The 24129-nt window shown below is 32.1% G+C and overlaps 1 protein-coding gene across 5 annotated transcripts in view; it reads right to left on the reverse strand.

Annotated features, from left to right (window-relative positions):
- The window catches only part of numb (NUMB endocytic adaptor protein), a 101029-nt gene that overhangs the window by 23938 nt on the left and 52962 nt on the right, over positions 1–24129 (reverse strand). The window contains exons 1-2 of one of the 5 annotated variants that reach the window (XM_070107039.1): positions 12642–13034; positions 12413–12570 (exon numbers count right to left, since the gene is read on the reverse strand). The exons of 3 other annotated variants lie outside the window; for them this stretch is intronic. The gene's annotated coding sequence lies outside the window, so the exon portion shown is untranslated. Of the gene's footprint in view, positions 1–12412; positions 13035–24129 lie in introns of those variants that run through there. One more of the 5 variants, XM_070107038.1, reaches the window with a different exon arrangement.

The following is a 24129-nucleotide window of genomic DNA, read 5'->3' on the forward strand; positions in this document are numbered from 1 at the left end:
TTACTTTACTTGCTATTTAATTTTCAGCTTTAATTAGAATTTAAAAAAATTGTATGGATAATATACACAGTGTCTAACGTAGAACTCAAAAATCCATCTCAAAATTAGTACACTCATACACATACATACATACAAACATTTCTAAGTAATTAATTGAATTTTTCATTTCCTCGCAAATCACTTTCCTTGCAATTTCCTACTGTGTTGTGCCAATTTGTCAGACACTAAGTCCCAGGTGTTCACATGTACACCTATACATAAACAAATACATGTGACACATTTGTACATATTGTATATATGTATGTGTGTTTATAAGTATGCATGCAAGTTTGGCTGCCATCAAAATCACGCCTAACAACACATTTATCCAACTGTGCTGATGATTGTCGGCTGTTGGTACAGCCGCAAAGCACCGTAAGGACACGGTACATCCTGTGACGTTTATAATTGTCTACATATTGACGGCGCTGACACCTGCTGAGCGCGGCACTGCTAAGAACGAGAGTATATTTGTGTGTGTATTTAAGTTTTTAAATGTATGTGTGTATTTTTTAGGTGCATAAGTTTGTATGTGTATGTACAAATTGGCATTTGTCGTCGGGGATTTGATTTGCGGCGACAAGCAGGTCTTACTTGCAACAAATGCTGAACTCATTCGGTATTATGGTATACACTTGCTACTAATAAACATATGTGTGTAACATACAAATCTGTGTATGTTGGTATGTACTATGTCGATGCTGTTTTAGCTCTTCTAAGCACTGATTTACTAAAATTTTAATTACTCCTTCGGGTATTAGCCACTTCGTGCGCAGGATATGTGCGGAGATTTGCATGGCAGATTTAATTTTTAAGTTGTATGCGATCGCAATGCATCAGAACTAATGTATATATGTCTATATATATATAATAAATATGCAAGAAAATGCTTCGTGCATTGCTGTATGCCATATTTTTAATCCTTTGTAGCATTCCTCTGCGCTTCTGAGGTATTTATTAGCGTTTATTTGCCGCAAAGCCACGCATTTCGGTTGCCTTGGGAATCTCTTTAAGTTTTCGAAACGTAAATCTTTTGTCTGTCGTCGGTGGTTTGAGCGTTTGCCAGAAAATCCTTGCTATAATCAGCCAAGTCAAAGAAATTCACACGCTGCTTGCAAGGCAGGCATGCATTGTTTTAAGTTTGTATGTGTATAAATATGCATTTGTGTGTGTTTAAATGTATGTTTGTATGTTTGCATTGATAATAAATACGTAAAACTTCATTCACACACACATATATAAATATATGTATATTGCTTGCATATCCCTTGAATCCTTCAACTCGGTCTGTATAGCCGACATGCAACACAAACTTTTCCGCCCTTTCTTTGCCTTCTCTTTCTTAATACATATATATTTCATTACATAATAATATTTATACCTTAAACAGGGTATATTAGGAAGCAAACGTCGGGGAAACTATAGGATATATATATATAATAATCAGCGTGTCGAGCTTAGTTGATTTAGTCCTGCCCGTCTGTCTCTCAGTTTACGAGATACCGATTTGAAACTTTTCACACAGAGTTTTCTCCCCAAGAAGCTGCTTATATGTCGGAATGACCGATAACGGGCCACTATAGCATATAGCTGCCATACAAACTGAACGATCAAAATAAAGTCCTTGTATGGAAAACTTTTTTATTTGACAAAGTATCTTCACGAAATTTAGAACAGCTTATTGTCCAAGGTAGCGCTACAATCTACGAACAATTTGTTGATATCGGACCACTACAAGATATAGCTGCCATACAAATTGACCGACCGAAATCAAGATAAAGATCTTTTTATACACTTTTATGCTATAGGAAAAGCAAGTGTGAAGGGTATTATAGCTACGGTGCCGCCGAAGTTAATGCAGATTCTTGTTTTAAGTAGTAAAGGTCCGCAAACGTTGCCTTTCTTTATCCTTTACCCTCTCAGCAGCGACTTACTGCCAACTCTACTTTGTTGCCACGAAAAACAACCACCGCTGCTTGTGCAACATATCCGAAGTATTTTATTCGTTATTTTCATTTTCGTATTTAAGCTGCACGTTTACTGCATGCAAATGTTATTTTTGAAAAAATTTCAAAACAAGTTTAAGGCATGCCTAAGCGCTTAGTGGCGAGTGTGCGGCGTGAGTGAGCAGCAAGCAAAAAGTTGAGTGTTTTGAGTATCGAACTGTAAATACATAAACCAAAAAAACAAAAAAAAAAAAAACACATATACTGAACCAAAATTCAAAATATTTCCTTTCAACTTAGTGTTGCATATTTTACTGCCACTGTTGTGGCATGCAACATGCAACATTTCAATACATATTATTAAACACCACTGCTTTTTATGCACGTAAGCACTTAAACGTGAGAATTTTTCACAATTTCTCCTTTCTACCATTCGCCACTTCCTTTGTGTTACACATATCCTTTATTGAACCACTCGTAACCGCTCAGCAACGTGACCTGCAATGCTGCCGACAATTTTCCACAAATATAAGAATATAACTCGCTATAAAAAAGCAACGAGTTCGACAAACAATGCACAGAACTTGCAAAAATGTATGGAAATGGTGAAGTAAAAAACACAGAAACCTTTTGACTGACATCCTTTTTACACACTTGACAGACTTCATCACACAACGCTGGCGCACTGGGGAAGCCTGGAGAGCGTACAACGCCTTCTGCGCTATGCTACGTTAAACGAGCTGTACGCATGCGCTTACGAAGTAAATTGAGTATGAAAACATGAAAAAATAAACAGTTAAATGTCAGAAATGTACACCTTTTGTCGTTATTGGGACATCTTGACTCTGGACCTGCCAACCAGTGTACTGTTTACAGAAATTTTTAGAAATATTAATACTAAGTTTTATTATTAAAATGATTTTTCAATTCAAATCAAAAGCATTGTCCAAAAACAAATTGAACCAGGTTTTAAACAACAACAACTGATGATTTTGAATAATAAGGGTCTCAAATAGTCATATTTTGCCAGTAAAACTTAGCTTTATCGCTAATAGCTTTAGAAGCCGATTGAGTTCTTTTATACCAGCTTTGACTTTAAAGCTGCAGAAGCTTTCGTTTAAAATATGCCTAAATATTTCACTTTTTTGTACAAATATGTCCTTAACCTTATAACTGAAAGCTTTAAAAGTCGGTTTAATTGTTTTATTAATAGCTCTCACTTGTAAGCTTTACAATCTGTCGTTCAAAATATGTATAATTTTAAACTTTTGTTTAATCACTTTAATATGTGCTTAGAACTATAGCTAAAAGCTCTTAAAATCTTATAGATAGAAATTTTTTAAGCAGCTTTCGCTTGAAATCTACAAAAGCTTTTGTTAAAACATTTATCAAACTTTCACTTTTTTTGTATAATTATTTTTAATACGTGCTTAAATCTTTAGTTGAAAGCTCTCAATGTAGTTTAATTGTTTTTCACTTAAAAGCTCCACAGGCTATTGTGCAAGAACTTTATAGAATTTAATTTTTTTTAATTGTTACTTTGATATGAGCTTAGCTTTTGTGCAAGATTTTTTAACTTTAAAAGTAAATTTAATTTTATTTGAACAATTATTATAAAAAAAATAAAAAATTATTATTTTCACTTATAAGCTATACAGTTCGTTCGAACGTCTGTACTCTTTTCAAGTTTCATTTAAACGCTTTTTATATTGTTGCTTTAATATGTGTTTAGCCTTACAGTGTGATTTAATTTTTTTCGAAGCAAAACAGCCACTTAGAAATTGCAAAGTTTTTCTTCAAGAAATATCTCAATATGAGCTTAGTTTTATAGCTGAGGACTCTAAATGTCGCTTTTCTAATAGCTTTCACTAAATGAGCTTTTACTAAAGAAAAAACTCAAATCTTTCAGCTTGGTCTTATAACTAAAAGCTCCGAAAGCTGTAGTGCTTGCAATATTTGTTATAGTTTTGTATAACTAAAAGCTTCCACATGAAAGCTTTCGTGTAAGAATATTTTTGTTTTGTTTTTTTTTTTTGGTAAAATTACTTAAAGTTTAAAGATATGTACAGCATTTTTTCTTTATTGTTTTTAACTTTTAACTAATTTTTTAAACTGCGCTTGAAAGCTCTGGCGCGTTCCAGCAATTAATCTAGCGTTTCTAGCACTCTCTTACTTATTTGGTTTACTCACTACCATAGCTCTAAACTTGTAGTCCATCAAAGCTTTTTACTTTTTAAAAGCTGAGTTAGATAGTTAGGGTTAAGACTCGGCACAAGCTTTTTCTTCTTCAAACTTAGTTTTAATATAAATGAACTGTGACTTTGTGCCGTAGTGCTTTTGAAATTACCGTTATTCGGAAGTTCTGATAATTTTGAAAAACTCAAAAAAGTTCAAAAGCTTAGGTGTGCTTTAATAGTTGTCTGAAACTGTATCCGAAACTGATCTTACAATTATTACTCTTCAGTATTATCTTAAGATTATCTCATGCCTTGTCCATCCATTAATTCATAATCGCTATAAATATTCCAAAGAACCTCACGGCTTGTAGATCCTTGAATTATTAATCCTTTGAATTTTCTTAAGATATTCTCACGGCTTGTAGCATAGAAATCTCCGCTCTTGACTATTATAATTTTGTTTTTGCATCCTTAAAATTTAATCCTCTAAATTATATTGTTCCCATTACTTCAATTCCACTGCCATTCTACGTTATCCTTGTCCTCACAACCACATTTATCTTTTCCCTAACGGCTTTATTCCAATGCAATCTAGACCAAACACACATTTGCTATCTATGTATACCACCATCCGCACTATCCCCAGCGCGCATTGCAACTACCCGCGCTGCCCTACAAACCATCCAACGCTACGCTTCATGCGCATCACTCGCCTATATATTTTTCCCACCTCAGTTGGAAGGTCCTTTTTGTCTATGCAACACGGCAGGCGCAGGCATACCTTTGCATAGGTGAGAAAAAAGTTCACACGCTCTTATCAGCTCCGACAGACACACGATTTAATGTGTGGACGTTTAGGAAATACAAAAAAAAAAAAAAAAAAACAAGCAAACAGGACGCACACACACGTAACAAACGTATAAAAAAGTTTGTGCCACAAAAACGCCAGCGTTACCGTCATTATAGCTGGCTGCAGACTGAGCTTGGTTTAAGTGTGGAGGGTGAAGGCGAATTCCTTTGCACCCAATGCAGCTACTACCACAACAAAAACAAATTCTCATACCTTCATTGAATACCTTGAGTCCTTTTTCTCCTACTTAATTTGCTGGCATTCATGTGTGAGCGGCATAATGAGTTTATATATGTATATTAACGTAGATTGTTGTTATTGTAGTCGCTGTTGTAAATAATTGTTTTGTTGAACTACAGTTACGAATGCATAGTAATTATTAGCTTGTCACCGGTATTTACATTGAAGGCAAACGCGACTTAAGGTGGGAATATTTAAGACTCTCCTCAAGCAAACATATAAACATCTGAGTACTCAAGCGATTTTACAACAACAATGTGCATCAAAACTTATATGCATATGTGACTTATGGTAGCGTGTAATTTTGTGACATTTGTTAAATTCATAACTACTTGTGGCAGATGTTTTACCTTTGTAATGCTTGAAGGCGTCACTGCCTACTCCCAAATGACTTTTGTGTGTGTGTGCATGCGAGAGAGTAACATATAATTATTAATTTGGTTGAACATATGCAATGCGTTGTGTGAGAAAATGATTGGGTTTGCAAAAATTGTCATAACTAGTAATTACTAATAAAAATAATTAGTGGTGTATGCAGAATTCTGTAGGAGAGGAGGAGGTTTTTCTATTAAATCAGAAATATTAAGAGAAAAAGATTTTAAGCTGGTTTACACGGGCGAAATATGACTCAGCAACACTATGGACTTCTTCTCATATGTTTGATGTTCAAATTAATTAAAACAAGAAAAAAAAGCGTTAGCTTCGGAGCAACCAAATACTACCTTGGACAATTGAAAAAAACATAGTTTGTATGGCAGCTACTTGTATACGTTATAGTAATATGATTTGAACAATTTTTTTGGAATTGTACCGTTGGTTTGGACAATACAAAATGTCAAATTTCGTGAAGACGCCTTGTCAAATAAAAAGTTTTCCATATTCTTAGACTTGATTCCGATCAATCAGTTTGTATGGCGGCTAAATGCTATAGTGGTCCAATATTGGCAAATCCGAGCACTTTCTGGGGGAGATAAGAAACGTGTGCAAAATTTCAGAACGATATCTCCAAACCGGAAGAACTAGTTCGCGTATATATAGAGAGAGAGACAGATGGACATGGCTAAATCGACACAGCTCGTCACGCTGATCACTTAGATACACATTTTATAAGGTATCCGTCGTTTCCTTCTGGTTGTTACACACATTGGGGCAAACTTAATATACCTTGTACAGGGTATAAAAATCGAAAAATTAAGAGAATGAAATTGAAGATGGTCTATTCGAGCGAAATACGCTTCGACAGAGCTTTGGACATTAAAAGTGTTCTACCTATGTATATACTCAACTGACAATAACTCAACAAAAAAACTGGCACTGGACAGGACCGAGCAAAAACACTTGTCTTTTCACTCAGAAGCTAATTTCCCAACAAGTTCTAGGCAGAAATCGTGCGTACTACATCAGCCTCTAACTGAGATTTTTTTTAACTGGAAAATCTCATCGAGAGACTAGTAAACTCTCAAAGTCGGGCTCTGTTGACCTCGCTCTTACGGGCATGTGTTACCACGAAGCCGAAGGTTGGGTAAATAGCAAGGACAGATTGCTAGTGATCCTAAGAAGATAACGATACGACCGCATAATATCTCTGCAAATGTCTCTCTTTTTTCGAAATACTTTTCAAAAGGATGCATTGTCCGATCTCGCGGCAACCAGTTTGTCGAGTTGATACTCAACTGAACTTTCTGGCGAAGATCGTTAACTTATAGTATTTACTGGGTTTTTTTTTGGAGAGTACAATGTATCTCCAGATTAATGGAGTTTTGGAGACATATTTCGCTCCAACGCCCCCACTTCAATCAATAGACCCCTTATCACAAGCAGCTTGGCGCTTAAATTTCGTATGAGTTGAGATTTCTTTCTAAAAAGTCTAACGATAGTTATAGATGAATAGTCCAGTATACAACTACGACTAGCCCAGACTAAACGGATGTTTTTTTATTTATTTTTTGCCTAATTCCTGTTTTCAAACATTATCTTGTCTCAATTCAGTTTTTGTTAGCTTTTAATTCATAGATAGGATTTCAAGTATGCTGTAGTTTTAAGTTATGTTAATTAAAGTCAGCGCCAATTTGGAAATGGATTTTGATTCATTTGAACCTGGAAATAGTACTTACGACTTGCGAGTAGTAGTTTTTTCGACTATGAGTACTATGAGAAATAAAAGCGACAGCTATGATATAGAAACGACCCAGGATCTTAGAGTGCAGCAATGAAATACATAGGGCTGGTGATTTAAAAAAAAGTTTAGGTAAGCAAAAAACATAAAGAGCTACTGAGGAAGATAAGACAATAATTTCAAAAGCCTTTCGGCAAAGTAAAAGTTAAACAATGAAATGAAGGACCTGATGGCTTACTAAAGGTGCTAAAGACAAAAAAACTCAAAGAACAACTGAGGAAGTGTTAATTTTGTAGTAGTTTCTGAGCTTCTGAGAGCTGTAAGGCAAATAAAACATTAAAGAAAGCAATTAGTATGTCTTAAGCTTGGATTAAATGTCTGGTTTTTAATTGCTGATTCTTTGATACATGAGCTTAAGGATATAACTACATGTAAGAATTAGAGGAGCGGGCTTTCAGGCCCTCAAAATATTTGAATTATGTTTATTAGCCTTTAAAAGCTGAAATTTTCCATTGAAAGTAAGGGTAAATCATAATGTGGCTCTTCTGGAATCAATTTTCATTTTCACTTCCTTTTTTATATTGAGGAAATTGATTCACTTTCTCACTAAGCAATTCTCTAGTGTTTAAATTTCTAGTTTAAGAACTATTTATGTCTCTACAAAATGTTTTTTTATTATAAATAATTAACATTTGTATACATGCACAACAACTTCCTTTTTACACAAAACCCAAAAAAACCACTTGTAATATCCTGCTCTTTGATTCTACGATTCTTTGGCGTGACTCTTGAATTGCCATAAGTACCAACTTCTATGCTGATGATTCATATTTTCTTTGTTTAGCACATTCTTTTTTGTTGGAACTCCCATACATATACAACTACTTAGATATGCACGTACATATGCTATAATGATTATATATACCATGTATATGGTATATATACTTGTATATGTGTTTAAATTTTTTTCGAATATACATATGTACAATATATGGTATTTGCCAGAGTCATTTGCGTGCGTATTGTATTACATACCGCCACACATAAGTGTCCACACATACATATACACATGTAAGTGCACCATTTCTGTGCACACATGTCCTGCCTGCATATCCTTTTCGGTAATTTCATTGCTTACTTTCAACCAAGTGCATCTGCTGCATTTTTCCTCATAATTTGCGTCGTTGTTTAGCACTCGAGCGCAGCAGATGAGTAAACGCTAAAGTAGAAAAGCCATGAAAACAAAGCCGAATGTGCGCACAGTGGGTAAGGAGTGACACAAAAAAATAAAAGTGAAAATATCGAAAATAAAATTTTGAGTAATTGAAAATGATTTGCTAGGCCACAATTTATTATTTATTGTAAATGTTATTTGATACCTTGAACATGGTATATTAAGTTTGTAGCAGCCAAAAGGAAACGTCGGAGACCCTATAACGATCTAAAATTTTGCACATATACCATTTTCACCAAGTAGCTACTTATTTATCGGAAGCATCGATATCGGACTACTAAAGCATATAGCAGCCATTTAAAGTGAACACTCGAAATTAAGTTCTAGTATGGAAAACTTTTTTATTTGACACGATAGCTTCTCGAAATATGACATGGATTATTGTCCAAGACAACGCTATAATATCCGAAGAAATTTTCCAGATCGGACTATTATATTATATGTTATAGCTGCCATACAAACTGACTTATAAAAATTAAGATACAGATCTTTTTATACCCTTTTATGCTTTAAGCAATGCACCTGTGAAGGGCATTATAGTTTCGGTGCAGTCGTAGTTAACGTTTCTTCTAGTTTTAATTAATTTTTTTTTTCACATATTTTTCATGCAACCACACACGGTGCCTTTGCTGTGTCGGCTTTACCGTGCACGTGGTTTGTACTCATATCGTATTTATGTTTGCTTTATAGAGTGTCAGCATGCTGTGGCAGCTTGCTCGATTGCGCTCATGCCATGCCACCACTTTCAACTGTCTTTTACACTGAGAATGCCCGTGTATTGGTGTTATCCTCGACTGCTACGCGCTGCAGGTAGGAAATATTGCTCAGCGCTTCCTGTCGACTAATGAGTATTTGTTGACTGTTGTTTTTGTAAATTGAACATGTTTGTTGCTGCGTTTTGCTTTTTGAATAGAGGCGTGGTAGAAGTTGTGCTAGTAGAACACGCGCACAATCCAGAAACACAGCTGTCATCTGGTAATATGCGGATTTGGGATGCTCAAAGATTACAGAGATATGCCTGAGTTTCAATATGTATTTGTATATGTAAATAAATGTATGTATGCCTCCTTTGGTAGATGTCTGAATGAGTACTTTTTTGAGTATCATTGCTGAATGCTTTACAAGGAGTTGCTTAGTACAGAGCAGATTAACTGTAATGATGAAAGTGCTTTCTGGAATATATACATAGATTATCGAATTGTAGGCCTTAAAATAAAATTGATTTATTGACCTGAAATTTAGCACATAGAGTTCTTGCTCCCCAAGAAATCAAAATTGAATGCTTGTATGGAAAACTTTTTGATTTGACAAGATAAGCCCAATTTTGAGATTTAAAGACAAATATTTCGATTTATTTCGACTAACTTTGAAATATGAAGAAATTACTTTTGTGTCCTTATGATGCAGTCTCTCGAAAGAAATAAGTTTGGTCCAATACTTGAAATTATACCCAGTAAAAAGTAAAAAAAAAAAACTCAATTGTAGTAGGGATTTTATTAATATTGAGGTTATCTCAGTGTTTTCCAACTACGCCCTTAGCTCACATTTTTATTATAAACTGTTTCTTTATGACCTGGCATATTTAAACTTTCGCAAAGGGCGCAAAAAATTAATTACCGTTAATAACAGTGTATTGCTAATTAGTAAAAATTATTATTAATCATTATTTTTTGCTTCTAACAAAATCACACAACACGTGTCATGAGCGAAATCATGCAAAAAATTAATAAAAATTTATTATTACTGCTTTTAATATTTATTATAAATTGTGCATTTATTTATTCATACAATTCCATTTCAATATTTTATTTCATTTTCACACATAACCTCAATTTATTGCGCACGAAACACGTTTTAAATATTTAAAAAGCGCTTAATGCTTAACATTTTCAAACACATAACGCTCGCGACCGCAACTCATTTCGACTTCATGCTCATGCATATTTGTCATAGCTTATTTTGTACAAATGACTAAATTTGTGGTATTTTTTTACGCATGAATTCATATGAGCCGGCTCTACAAGTCACAAATCGAATGCCAATTTCATTCATATTATTATTTTATGCTTAATGTCATTAACCACAACTAATTACACAATAATTATTTATCGGCATATATAGCTTATGAGTGTATATGTACATACTTACATATAAAATATTCACAAAGCAGCGAAGATCAATCTTCGGATTTCATTCATTATGCATAAATAATTTTTTTGTACTTAAAAATCGTAGTAATGAACTGCATGTAAATGAGCCCAGCGTGATTCACACATACCAACAACTGCCGTTTGCACAGATTTATGTAAATATCTGCTTTATTTATACACAACTGCCTACATGCATACATACGCGTATGTACGTGTGTGCAGATAGCAAATATTTTTGCGTAATTTTTCCAAACTTTAATGCAAAATATGTGAACGAAAGGGGAAAGAATCATATGATGTTAGTAACGGAAAGATGTAAACATTGTGCTGCCCAAAGCTGGGTGACTCAGAGGAATGACAAATTAATGTATAAGTGTTTTTAATGTTTAAATTGTTATTTTTTTTTAAGAAAACCAAAATTTTGTTTATTAATAGTAGCAAATTAATAACTCATAACAGGAGAATTAGCAGAATTGCAACTTAGATACTTTCCTAGAACTAAATAAATTCCCAAATATTTTCGTAGTTATAATATTGTTGTGCATTAGTAAAACAGTTGACCAAAATGAAAGTATTTAGGTGCAAAAAGATTAATTTAAAACTAAACCTATGTATCAGATTTCTTATTTGTTTTAAGATTTGTATTTATATCTTGTATTAAATCTAATAATTTAATAATTTTTTTTTGTGAAAAAGTTTTTTATGTTTGAGAGTATTTTAATATAAAATGATTTATTAATTACATATTATTGTTAGTTTTTTACATTTTTTGGTTTATTTATTTGTGTTCTATTTTATTTAGTTAGATTTTTTCATTTAAATATTATTCTATAAGTTTCTTTATATATGTAAGTAATACTATTTCCTTATGTTTTGTTTATTTTTTTTATAAAATTTGGATTATGAATTTTTATACTTTATATAATTTAATATAAATATTTTTTTATTTATCGTGTTTTTTTTTTGTTTTAATTCAACAAATTTTTATTAATTTTTTGGCTATTTTATTTAATATAATTTAATTTCACAAAATTATCTTTTTATTTACATAAAATTTTTAAAATTTTAATAATTTAATTTTAAAGATTTCTTAATAATATTTTAATTTTTTTTTTATGATATTTTATTTATGGTTGTTTTAAATCACATTAACTATTATATTTTATGTTATATTTTAAAGAAAATAGAAATTGATTCTCCAACTTATTTTTATTTTAATATTTTAACTATTATACCTCAAAACCATATAAACAAAAACCATATGTGTATTTATATAATTATATTATATCATAAAAAATTTTAATATATTATGTATTTAATTTTTATTTATTTTACATTTTATATATGTTTTCATTTTCGATTATTTAATTTAAATTTATTTATTCCGTAATTTGTTTGTTAATTATTTTTGTTAATATTTTTTATATTATTTTTTATTATTTTAATATGTTTTTTCTCTTAATTTTTTAAATAAAAATGTTTATAAATAATTTATTAATTTTTTATCATTACTTTGTGTCTTATTTTTTATTTTCATTCCGAAGCTTTCGAAAGCTTTACAAAGCCTTTTTGGTACCTTTTGATCACCCTGTATTATTTACTTTGCAAATTGTAAACAACATAAATAAAATAATAATTGAAAATTGTTCTTTGAGCCTACCTCAGCACCGTAAAAAACTTTGCTTTGAGAATTGAAACCAAGTATAATCCAGCAATTTATTTCACAAATATTCCAATTTTATTATTTCCATACAATGAAAGTAAAGTTCAGAGTTCGCCACCAAAATATTTCTTAGCATCATCGCGTCAAATAAATTTCTTTAAAATTAAAAAAAAAAATACCACAATGTTAGACAAACTTTTCAAAAGTCAATATTTATTTGCAGTACTTTGTCAAGAATTTACGCTTGTTTTGTATTCCCTTCGAGTTGTGCAAACTTTTGCTAGATATGCAAATTCTCGTGACTTCTTGACCTGCTCTAAACAGATAAAATAAATACAAAAGAGCCACGCGAAAGAATAAAAACCGAGCAATGCCAACAAATCGCAAAGCGACCACAAAATGCTGCAAGTTTCTTATTGCCTGTCTTTTTGAAGCTTCAAGTGTGTCATATTTTTCAGCTTGGCGGTAGAGAAGAACAGACGCCGAGTGGCGTAGTGCGTTCAAGTAAGAAATTATTGTTTTTCACTACTTATTTATTCCAAACTTCTACTGAAGTTTGTGCGCCTCAAAGTGCGCAAATATTTGCCAGACTTATCAGTACGCGTTGCGGCATTCAGACGCTGGATTTGCTTATTCCACCCACAGCAAATATAAACAAATAACAACAAGCGCGTGCTCGAGTTGCTGGCGAAGACAAAAAGAAAGCTTATCTAATATTTAACTGTTACGTTGTGGAGAAGTTGTTAATTAATGGACACAGTGATAAGCTGTGCCAAACAAAGCCGCATCGGTTGGCAGACGACAGATAATGTGTTGCTTCAAGGTGAGCTGTGCGCTACGAGGGTGGTTTAGATGGTCTGTGTGACAATGAAATTATTTTATATGTATAAATGTATACTTAGTGATACTTTCGGCAAAAATATTTTGGTGTGCTATTAAATTATTAAAAAACTTTTAAATTAATTAAAGCTTTCAACTGACGCGCTGTCACATTATTGAAAACTTTTTACATACCTATGTTTCGTTATCGATTTTGTTGTTGATTATTATTTAGCGATATATGTGTTGTCTTTCAGGCATTGTGAAGCTTTCAGACTGATCAAAGTTTCACTGTTTTGAGCTTTCATCCAATTCGAAGCTCTTTTTTGTTTTTTTTTTTGCTTTTTGCTTTCTATAACAAAATATATAAGCGTTTTGTAAAGCTTTCACATTAAGGAAAGCTTTTTTATAGTGCGCATATACTCAAGCGTGCTTTGTAAAGTTTGTGAGGTCATAGCACTGTCAAATGTTGTATTATTGTTTGTAGAATCTTCAATTTTTATGAAAGCCTACCCATGAAAGCTAGTTCTGTGAGGTTGTTAATGAAACTAGATTTTGCTTATTTATGGCAATTGTGGCACGACACCCGAATTTCAATTAAAATTTAATATAGCTTTCACATTGATGAAAGCTTTCTACTCATGAGCATTCACTCAATTGGTATATATATTGCTTTGAGGTGTGTGTAAAACTTATACACTAAAGTCAATTTGAGTTTCGAATAAATTTTGAGCTTTCACTGTACTTGAATCTAATTATTTTTGTTGAAAAAGTTTAAATTAAAATGTGGCGTTATATTTTATTTAATATGAATTATATAATAATAGTGAACGTTGAAGTTATTTTATATTTAAACAAGTACTTTATCGCTATGTGGGCTGTCGCTGGTGCCTAATTTATTTAGGATATAATTTAGAGATTAAATATTACAGTGTCACTGATTACAACGTCAAGTAAACTGAAATATTTAATTAGTGCGACAGGGTCTACAATTCAAAAAAGCATTAAATTCGATTAAATTAAGCACGTAATTCGGGCACAATTTTCCATTCAACGAATTCAGTAATGAGCAATTAAAATCGTAAAGTCAATATCCGGTCAGGTGAGTGAGGTCAATACATATAATATATATATATATATATATATTAGCGTATATATATATATTTATTTGTTTATGTAAATATTAGTAAATCGATGAAAAGCAAATTAGTTAATGCGCTTTAGTACTTAAGTACTTGTAAAGCTTTTTATATACAAAGCTTTATACAAATATTTAAACAAAAAAGCACATGACATATTATTGAAAAAACAAAAAAATTGTTAACTTCGGTTGCAGCAAAGCTATAATACCCTATACAAATAAAAAGTTTCCATACACAAACTTAATTTAGATTAGTCAACTATATATGCTATAGTCATCCTATCCAAACAATTTGTTCGGTGATTGTACCGTTGTCTTTGGCAATATTCCATGCTAAATTTCGTCAAGATATTTCGTCAAATAAATTTTTTTCTCATACATGAAACTGATTTTTATTAGTCAATTTGTATGACAGTTATGGGCTATAGTGATCCGATTTGAATAATTTTTTCGATCGTTACCGTTGTCTTTGGCAATAATCCGTGCAAAATTTCGTGAAGATTTCATATCAAATAAATAAGTTTGCCATAAAAGGACTTGATTCTGATCGGTCAGGTTGTATGGCAGCTATATGCTATAGTATTTTTTTATATTCCAATTTAAGTGGTTCCGACAAATGAGCGGCCTCTTGGAGAGAAGAGAAAGTGTGCAAAATTTCAGATCAATATCTCTAGCTCAGCTCTCCACGCTGATCATTTATACCTATATTTATTTAATAGGGTCTCCGACGTTTCCTTCTGGATGTTACAAATTTCGTGACAAACGGTACATTCAGTTAGTGTTTGGGGTATAAACACACACATATAACCTGTTTGTTTGTAAGTTTTGTGAACTTGCCGATTTGCAAACAAATGCCTCACCACCAAAAGCTATCTAAATTATGTATCTACTAACTTTTCAATAGTCACTCGTGCAGTCAACTAGTCAGTCACACTATCACTATTCGGCATGCAATTTGCATGAGGATAAATGCCATTTTTTTTTCTGCGCTTTACAATGCTATTATTCAAAGTACAATAATAATTGCTTTGATTATTAGTGTTAGTGTTGTGTTGGCTGTCTGTCACTGAGTGTATGTGACTCATATGCGCATTGAAGCATGTCTTTGTTAGTGTCTCTTTACGGTAATTTATTTATTTTTATCTAGCTGTTAACTTTTCACTACTTTTACGTTTGCGTCAAACATGCTCTGATTCCTTGCTTTTGAGCGCAGGTGAAACCGCAACACTGACTTTCAACTGACAATGTGCGACGAGACGCGTGTAATTGCCATGATATTGGGTGGTAATTGAAATATTTTCATAAATCTAAAACCGAAATATTTTTTTTGGAGCTTTGGTGTCAATGAAAGCTTTTTAATGGTGAGCTTTCACGATTTTGAGAGTTATTTTTTGCTACTTCAATGGTAAAAAATAGCAATATCTAATTTTCGAAGCTTTTATGCCAATAAAAGCTTTTTGGTAGTGACCTTTTACTATGTACATATTATTACAATGGTATCAATAAGCCAAAGCTAATTTTTTCAGCTACGTTGTCAACGAAAGCTTTATTATGGTGAGCTTTCACTAGCTTAGGAGTTTTGTTTGTTATTTTGTTAGTTTAAAAAATAACAAAAGTAGGTTTGTGGTGACACTGAAAGCTCCGCTATTTTGAGAACTTTTTATAATATCAAAGATTTAAAAATTTATTGATTTTCACTCAATCAACGGCTAAAGATATTAATTGACAAAGCTTACACTTTCCTGAAAGCTTTCTTTTTACAAAAATCTGTACTTTTAATAATTAATACTAATTCAGAGTTTTCTTTAAGTTTATATATTTTTTAATTATATGCTTTCGTCAGTTTATATCAACATTAATTCAGAGCTTTCTTTTATCTTATATATATTTTTTAAACGTTTAAAAATACATTCATTATAAGAAATTTATTAATATATATATATATATATATATACATAAATAGATAAGCGCTATTCTAGCTAACTTTTTTTACATATGAAAACTTTTTTCAGCAAAAGATTTAGCTTTATCTAAGCTTTCATACTTTCAAAAGCTTTAAGAGCAAATGGCATCTCACATATTAAGGAACATATTTACATATATTCACAATATCCATACTACATATAACAGTTAAAGCTGTCACAAGCCACTGAAGTGTTATTCCAAACTTTTGGAAAATTTCTATAAAAAAAGAAGGATTTTTGTTAATGTGCTCAGTATATGAATTTTCTCGGGCATTCACAGCGTAGTGGAATAACTCCCTTTAACTCATCCATGTGATTGTGCGGCTCTAGTTTGCATGTCAGTGAAAATAGGAATGGTCTAAAATTACCTGAAAATCGATAGACAAAAATATATTACTACCCCATAGCTTCACAGAACAAACAACGGCATCAAAAGCAATGACCGTTGCCAGTCTGACCTGTGTCGTATAATTGGTACGGCAGCAAACACATGCGGAAATGACGCTGGGAAACCCAACAAGTGCAGGTCAGCATGTAATTGCCCTACATATAGGCTATAATGTGACAGCCGCAGAGAGCTTTGAGTAAACACTTATTTACAGTAAAAAGGGTGTAACTCTCTACCTCAAAAATCCGCAAACGGAGTGTCAGTAATTTTGAAAATATAGCACTGCAGCGTCTAGAAGCATGCAAAACAAGTCAATCTTTTGTTTTCGACAACCTTGAGCGCCAGCTAAGTGATGATGTGCGCCTAGAAATATACTTATTACACAATTGTGAAACATACTGCCCTATTAATCATCATAAATATGTCAGTTGTAACTATTTTTTGGAAATTATTTTTGGTTCCGCCTTCCCTTAGCCATATTGTAATGCTTTCGGTCATAATAAAATGCCGCTTTACCTTGGAAATAGCGCTTCAACTATACAACACAAAATCGTTTCCCACCACTGCAATGTGCGCTAAAATACTTTTTGGGAATTGCTAGTGGCCACAAACCCCCGTTCGCTATGTGCTTTCTCTTTTCGCGCTGCCAAAATAAACACTCATACACTTAACAAACAAAGAATAGAGAATGGAAAAACGTCAACACTACACCAACCACGGGCTCGAGTGTATGAAATTTACGTTAGTCGACTTTTAGGCGCCACAACCTACAACCTCATTATAGCTTTTAGCAACATTGCCGCAAGGTCACAAGCAACGGTTGAAGTGCAAAATAAATTGAATTGAATTTCCTCTATTGAATGGCATTAAATTGATGAGTGCTGACGCAAGAAGATAATTATTTTCATTGAATTTCGTGGCATTTGGAGTTTAGGAACTTTTATTTGTTTATTTTGCTTCAAGTTTTTTTGTCAAATAGCAAATTTTTAATAACAGTTTAAATTTTTACACTTTAATTGCTTTTAAAGTCGTTACGTTACCTTAGTTAGAAACAAAGTTGAGCCTAATTGTAGGCAACAAGTCTATTTCTATTATTTCTTAGACAGTAATTTATCAGAAATAAATGAATTTAAATTACTTCATTGTAACAGAATTTTTCATGTGTGCCTAATTACAGGCAAAATATTAGTATTTTTATCACTTCACTACTAGTTACTTAGCGTAAATGTTATGTTGCCTACATTTAGGGTCGTGTGAAATGTACGTGCTTTCGAAGCATCCATACTGAGGTAGAGTAGCTTCAGTATCATGGACTTGCCTCCAAATTTTCTTTATAAATATTCACCTCAAAATGTTTGTAAGGCAGAACCTTAACTTCTGTTCTCATTTTTTGTTTAAAGTTAAATATAACCGGTAATATGTGTTTAGATCCACTCGCTCGCTTTTTAACTTTTAGAAATTGTGTGTGATCAAATATGATTTGTACATCTTCAACAAACGCTGTGGACCTTAGAAATACCATTGTAGATTATGAAAGAACTCCTTCAAACAGACTTATAGAAAAACTTATGTGACCTCAGGGAACTTTTAAGGTTCAAGTAAGTTCTTTGTGTTCTCAATCCTAAACATTGATCAAAAGATTTCTCCACGGGAGCATCTGCTCGCTACAATACTGAGAGAATTACGGCTCTTCAGTTAGACAACCTCAAAGGGCTTTTGAGAGCTATAGTTTTTTTTTTTGATATTTTTGTTGGATGAATATGAATATGAGTTAAATCAGAAACAAACTCCGCACTTCCTTTAACCCTCTGCTATTCAGAGAACCGCTTTTACTAGACAACTAATAGCAACTAATAGCACACTCATTGCTGGCTTATCTCTGCCATGGCATCAAAACAGTGACAATTTGTAAGCAAAGCGAAATTGCAATATCGTAAATCACAGCGATTTCTCAGAATTCCACGCGTCATATGCCTTCACCGGGTCGTCAGGAAGGCCACACTCCATCTAGCAGTTTTTGACGCTTCTACATTCAGTCATATGTACAAGCAGGTTGTCTTTAGGACATTTCGTTGTTTTAAAAAACAAGCGCACAGATTATTTATAAGATAATCTAAATCTGCTAAACGCTCGAAAGAAAGACAAGGCAAACGTAAAGCGCGACTGATAGAGACAAGCTGGCCGAGGTGAGAATATGTTGGAGTTTGATTGGCGGCTGAGTATGGAAGCGCAAAAAAAATCTAATGAATGGCGACTGCATACTTATCAGCAATAAAAAAAGACGACTAATATAAGTAATGCTTACAACTAGATTAAGATATAAAGAAGATGGAATAAAATAAAATATAAAGCGCTGATGACTTCCTTCCTCACCTGCAAGTTTTTTTTTTCTCGAGGCAAACAGGCAGAATGTGTAGAATATGGCAAACGGATGTGAAATGCAGCAAAAGTCGTTCAGCCGAGCGACGAGTAGAGGCACGAGCAAGTAGAATGCGGGAAACGGGAGCAAAAATTGTCTGCAATGGCGGTGAGTGAATGCAGAAGCTGCAACACCAGCAGCAGCAGCTACAACAAAGATCCGTCTGCCGATGCAAAAGGGGAGAAATGAAATATTTGAAGAAGACTGTGTGAGTATTCTACTGCTATTGGCGTCAAGCTAAAGAAACTGACAGAATTAAATTGGAAACTGCTGTGGCGTTGCAGGCAGGCTCCTTAACTTCATGTTGGCTTTGCTACAAAACAGGTTTTTCACAGTAGTAAGAATTGAATTAGTTGGCAACAGCGAAGGTATGCTGGAGTTGAAACATTTGCTTGTTTGTGTGTGTTTATGTATGAAAATGAAAATGTTTTGTGTGTGTGAGTCTGCTTCTGATTTATTAAGCACCTTTTCGGTGGCATTGTGCGGTTTCAAGTTGGATTGTGGCACGAGAATATCTAATGCAATGGAATTATTTATACAATTATGTGGAGTATGTACCTGAAAATGCGGTTTATATACGAAATTACAAAAAAATATATATTATAGATAGTAAAGGATAAATGCGTAAAAAATATAAAATTCTAGCAAGTAAAAGATCAACTGATTCTATGCCATAAAGATTAAATTTTATTTCGTAAAGTAAAATTTAAAATTGCAAAAAAAAATATTAATTAATTAATTAACATTTCATATTCTTGCAACTTGCCAGGATGAAAGCCGGGGAGATATCTTCTGGCGCATAAGGTTTGTTAAATGGGGACTAGGGCTAGTTTTCACCAGTTTTTATCCATTTCAGGCACAAAAATGCACCGTTATTAGAAATACACTCTCTCTCAATTTTATTAAGATAACTTACATATTTGCGGTTAAATGCCGTATAAAGTCTACCGGAAGTTCGCAAACCTTTCTATTAGCTATATGTGGTCCAAGGAAATTATTAATCCGATTCAAACCATTTTTGACCTGCAGGCAAACTATATTAGAAAAGAATTCTCTCCGAATTTCTTTAAAATACCTCACAAACTAACCGATATCTTCGATAAAAAAAAACTTCGCAATAAAAACTTTGATCCACATTTTCGGTATCTGGGAGCTTGAATAATTTTGGAATGATTTCCATAATTTTTGGACATAAAGGGGTCGTTATTCGTGCAAAGTTTTATCCTTACATTGATTGGTTTTTGATTTGTGTACTGGAAAGTCAAGAAATCAGATAGAATTTAATGTTGTGTGCCATGGCAAGTAGGCTTAGTTTTGGTCTGATTTCTGTAGCAATATGTTGCAAGAGTATAAAAATTAAAAAATAAATGAATTTAAATCAAATTAAATAAATAGTGAGAAAAATAATGACATGATTAAAAATTTTGTAAAAGTATGATTATATAAATGTTATTAAATAAAATAAAAAATATTAATACAAACAATATCTACATTTCCTAAACAAAGATATTAAAATAAAATAAAATGAATTACAAAAATTATTTTTAAAAAAATAATAGTTAATAATATAAAATAAATAAAAAGTTACAAAAAAAAAATTAAAAAAACAACGGAGTAAAAAAAAAATAAAAATTTATAATAAAAAAATTAATTAAAAAAAATTAAACAATTTCTACAATGCTTTTTCAATATTCAGTACCACAAAGAAATCCATTCAACAAAGAACATCCACACCTTTTCCATATTTAAACTGTAAATAAAAACCCACCAAGACGCGCCAAATATGTACCTATATGCATTGCGTAAGTATCGCGCCATTCATTAACGAAAACGTAAAAACCTTTATTTTCAATTTTTAATTGCCTTTTGCCACTCATCAATGGCGGCGAAGGTGGCCATCGGCAGTCGCACAGTGTGTGGCAAGCAAATAAACTTTAAAACTTTGCAAAATTTGCACTTCAATGTAGCTGCAAAAATAAGGAGCACAACAAGAACAACAACAAAAATCGTAAATAAAATATTGTAGGCGCTGTCATACATACACATATACGAGTACGACAGCAACAATACAAAGCGGTTAACAACAATAATGTGCAGTTGAGAAGGAAAAATTAAAATAAACAATAAATATAATAATGAAATGAGAGAAAACAATGAAATCAAATAAAAATAACGCAACTTAAAGTATAAACAAAAAATTGCAATTAACGCATAACAACAACAAAAACAACTTTCAGGGTTGCACACGTGTTAAAAATCATTGTGTTGTATACTTGTATGTATGTAATAATAATCACTTAAGTATTGATAATATATAGTAGACAAAAAAACAACAAAAGTGGCACATTGGCGTGCGCAAAAACCTAGTTACACATGAAAAAAGTATGAAAAAATTGACGTCGGCAAAAATATAGGTGAATTTCGTTAATACAAGTGGCAGAGTGGCAAACTTTACAGACCCACTTTAAAATGCATGCTCCAGCTGAAAATAAGTGGGGGTACTTAAATTGAATTAAAATTTAATACTGCTTAATTACAAAAAGATTTACAAACACATATCGCTTTGTTTATAAAATATGAAGCTCATTGTAGCAGCACCCTAAGGACGTGTTCACAGGGGACTGCTAAAGGGTTATATTCACTAGAAAACCAGTAAAATAATGTCTTTTATAACTGAATAAAACTACATAGATACGCAGATTTATTTTAAAACATTTTGCATTTCCTGGTCCCGTAGTCGGTGTCCAAAAAAAGGTGACTGGTGGTGAGGAAGATTTTTCTGCTTGAAATTAACTTAAATACAAATCAAAATCAAATCAAAGTTAAAAAAATTCATACAAATAGAGATAGAGCTCCGAAACTATTTTTCGCATCAATTTCAAAATTTCGGAGAATATTTTCAGATATATGTACATTCGTAATACATGCAAAAAATTTGATTTTTTTTTAAATTCACCAGTGTCTATAACCTTTTAAGTAATAGTTTAAGCAAATAATATAAACTGTATATAATAACTATAGCTGTGTCTTTCGACATTTATTGAAATTCTAATTTTTTCTTTTGAGGTGTAAAACGAAAAATAAAAATAATTTCTTTAATAAAATAATCAAAAATATATAAAATTGGTTTAATTTATGAGAGTAAAAATTATTTTACTTTTATGAAAAAATTTTAATATTATTTTCCAGTCTTATGCTCCTGTACACAGCTCAACCTATTTTAAGCAAAATAAAAAAATTCATAATATTACATTATTTTTCTTTAAAATAAACAATATCCTCATTATAAAAATAGTTTTTCTCGGTTTTTAAAATTCAATAATTTTTGTTTTATAACGAAAGCAAAAATAAATATTTTTCACTGTGTATAAATCCACCTGAAAACAACTCTAATATAATATAAATATAATATAAACAAAATTGCTTAGAAAACTTTCTACAGCTCAAAAAAAAACTCAAAAAGAATTTCTGGAGTTTTGTTCTGAGTGTGCACTCAACTTTATAGAAAATTTTTCCGACTGTTAATGCATCCGAAAACTATTCTGTGCTAATTATTGTATAAGAAAACAACTAGTTTTGTTTTAAATGTGCCCTCACGCTTATATAAACAAAATAAAGATTTAATAAAATCATTAAGTTTTAACTCGAAATTTAATACCTACCACTAAAATTATATATTTCCCTTTAATTTGATCGATGAATATTCAAAATTTAATTTATATTAAATTACATGAACAATTGTTAGCTGAAATTAGAAAATTTTAAATTTTCACAGTCTTCAAATCCACCTTAAAATCATCGTAATCCAAATTTCATAAAACAATTTTTTCTACCAGAAACCAATAATTTCCAACTGTGCATTTCAAGGGTGTCAGGTGTATTTGACATTCGAGTGTATAAGTATAACGTCAACAGTTATGATAAACACAAAATACAACTTGAAATGTTTAGAGTACTCATTACTAAGTAGTTAAAAGCAAAAACAAAAGCAGACAGAGCTAGAGACTTAAGCAAGACAGCTAACTAAATTACTGTCAACTGATTTTTAAACCCCTCGCATTTATGTCAAATTTAATTACTTTAAAATGCGACAATGTCATATAATTAACTACCGTTATCATTAGTTTTTTGCTTAAACTAACGTTTGACATTCAGTTTTAGTTCAGTTTAATGAATTTTATGTTTTTAGAACTCATTAAATTAACTCTAATTAAAGCACCGATAAATGAGGCAAAGTGTTTACATTCCCAAGCGCCCTCAAAATCAGAAATCTAGTACAACAACTATGTACATATATATTATACGTACATAATAAGCCATAAATATTCAAGTAACCCAAATAAATGCTTAGTAAGTGTGACACAATCCCGCTGAGTCAGTGTCAATTCGATTAAGGTTACGTATAAGTAAATGGGCATGCAAATTTAATCGAAGTGTACGTGGCTTGAGCGATTGTTAACGATATTTTAATAACAAAATATATGCAGCTTTTACAAACTTCTTCCCAGTACGGAGTTTCTAAAATCCTACATGATTAACTTCATCCATTGATTCCCTCTAAAGGAGAGAAATATATCAGCTGTTGAGCCAGTTCCTTTCTAATAATTTTTTTTTGATTTTGAACTGTGCATAGAAAAATATATATATTTTTTAATATAGTGAAATCTTGACGTGTATAGGATACTCCAAACCGGCAAGGATATAACTGTTTAATTAGATATTTTTTCTATATAAGCTAAACTTGGTAAAGAAGTGAAGTGAGAATATACAAATGCAGAAAGTTATTCCTGTTCAACATGAAATTTGTATTGAGAGAGAATTGAGAGAGAAGTTTAAGGCACCAGGCATTTGCAGCCAAACACTAATCTGACATCATCAAAACAGCTGATATGACACAAAGCAGAAGATCGTCAGCTGTTTCAAATAATAAAAACTAAATTCTATTAAATGCTAATATTTAAAGCAGGCTTAAGTCAGATAAAA

This window comes from Bactrocera oleae, chromosome 3 (assembly GCF_042242935.1).
Source record: "Bactrocera oleae isolate idBacOlea1 chromosome 3, idBacOlea1, whole genome shotgun sequence".
In the NCBI taxonomy this organism is placed as follows: domain Eukaryota; kingdom Metazoa; phylum Arthropoda; class Insecta; order Diptera; family Tephritidae; genus Bactrocera; species Bactrocera oleae.